General features: G+C 48.3%; 1 non-coding gene across 1 annotated transcript; it reads right to left on the bottom strand.

Moving 5' to 3' along the window:
- Window positions 1–1,463: 1,463 nt before the first annotated feature.
- On the bottom strand, window positions 1,464–1,536 carry TRNAW-CCA (transfer RNA tryptophan (anticodon CCA)). Its single transcript has one exon. It is a non-coding gene; the product is annotated as a tRNA-Trp (tRNA).
- Between the last annotated feature and the right edge of the window lie 311 nt (window positions 1,537–1,847).

The following is a 1,847-nucleotide window of genomic DNA, read 5'->3' as shown; positions in this document are numbered from 1 at the left end:
TGCAAGTCACTGCTGAACAACCATTGTCAAGAGAATGTTGGAACCCACCAAAAAAGATACCCCACATCCAAGGGCAAAGGAGAAGCTGCAACGAGACAGTAGGAGGGGCTCAATTGCATGTAAAAGCAAACTTCATACCCACCGGAGACACTTGGAAGGCACAAACAAAACCTTGTGCACACTAGGACCCAGGGAAAGGAGCAGTGACCCCACAAGAGGCTGAGGCAGACCTGCCTGTGAGTGTTTGAGCATCTCCTGTGGAAGCATGGGTCAGCAGTGGCCTGCCTCGGGGACAGAGGCTCTGGCAGCAGCAGTCCTGGGAGGCGCAGCATGTGGCATAAGACCTCTTCAAGGAGGTCGCCATTAGTGACTATCACAGAGCTGCCAAGTGGGCGATACACAAACTGGAGAACAATTATACCAAGGAAGTTCTCACACTGTTAGGAAAGTTCTAGGCTCCACAACAGGCATGTCAACCTGGCAAAGGGAGTGAGAATCCCAGGGAATCTGACTTTGAAGGTCAGCGGGATTTGATTACAGAACTTAACTTTTACCTCAGTATCTCTTGCCTTGAGTTGGATTGTCAGTTCAGTTCAGTCGCTCAGTCGTGTCCGACTCTTTGTGACCCCATGAACCACAGCATGCCAGGCCTCCCTGTCCATCACCAACTCCCAGAGTCCACCCAAACCCATGTCCATTGAGTCGGTGATGCCATCCAACCATCTCATCCTCTGTCGTCCCCTTCTCCTCCTGCCCTCAATCTTTCTCACCATCAGGGTCTTTTCCAATGAGTCAGTCCTTTGTATCAGGTGGCCAAAGTATCGGAGTTTCAGCTTCAACATCAGTCCTTCCAATGAACACCCAGGACTGATCTCCTTTAGCATGGACTGGTTGGATCTCCTTGCAGTCCAAGGGACTCTCAAGAGTCTTCTCCAACACCACAGTTCAAAAGCATCAAGTCTTCGGTGCTCAGCTTTCTTCACAGTCCAACTCTCACATCCATACATGACCACTAGAAAAACCATAGCCTTGACTAGACAGACCTTTGTTGGCAAAGTAATGTCTCTGCTTTCTAATATTCTGTCTAGGCTGGTCATAACGTTCCTTCCAAGGAGTAAGCGTCTTTTAATTTCATGGCTGCAATCACCCTCTGCAGTGATTTTGGAGCCCCCAAAATAAAGTCATCCACTGTTTCCACCTGCTGCAAGTCTAGATGATCTTGCATTTCCTTATGGATTTGCTTCTCTGAAAGTCATAATTCCTTGTTGTGAGGGAATGATGATCCCCACATGATTGCCTTTTCCTCTTCCAGAACCCACTGGGGTACTCCTGTTCTGTTAATATTTCGTTATTTGGCTATGCTGGGTCTTAGTTGTGGCACTTGGGCCCTTTGATCTTGGCAGCAGCATGCAGGATCTTTAATTGTGGCATGTAAGCTCTTAGTTGCAGCTTGTGGGACCTAGTTCCCTGACCAGGGATTGAACCTGGGCCCTCTGCATTGGAAGCATGGAGTCTTAGTCACTAGACCACCAGGGAATTCCACGCATGATATACTCTTAAGTGTATAAGTTACCCTCTCAGCATTCACTGCAATTTTGGCACCACATATGGACTCAGCGCCTGAACAGGACTCCAAATTCTTTGAGGACAAGTCTAAGAGGGCTTCATTTTCTTTTTTCTCTTTCCCATGCCTAACAAGGGACCTCCCAAGTGGCGCTAGTGGTAAAGAACCCACCTGCCAATGCAAGTGACATGAAAGACTAGGGTTTGACCCCTGAATCAGGAAGATCCCCTGGAGGAAGAAATGGCAACCCATTCCAGTATTCTTGCCTGGAGAATTCCATGGT

This window comes from Bos indicus, chromosome 1 (assembly GCF_029378745.1).
Source record: "Bos indicus isolate NIAB-ARS_2022 breed Sahiwal x Tharparkar chromosome 1, NIAB-ARS_B.indTharparkar_mat_pri_1.0, whole genome shotgun sequence".
Classification (NCBI taxonomy): Eukaryota; Metazoa; Chordata; class Mammalia; order Artiodactyla; family Bovidae; genus Bos; species Bos indicus.
Note: the sequence above shows the minus strand (reverse complement) of the source record. Positions and strands in the feature narration are given on the sequence as shown.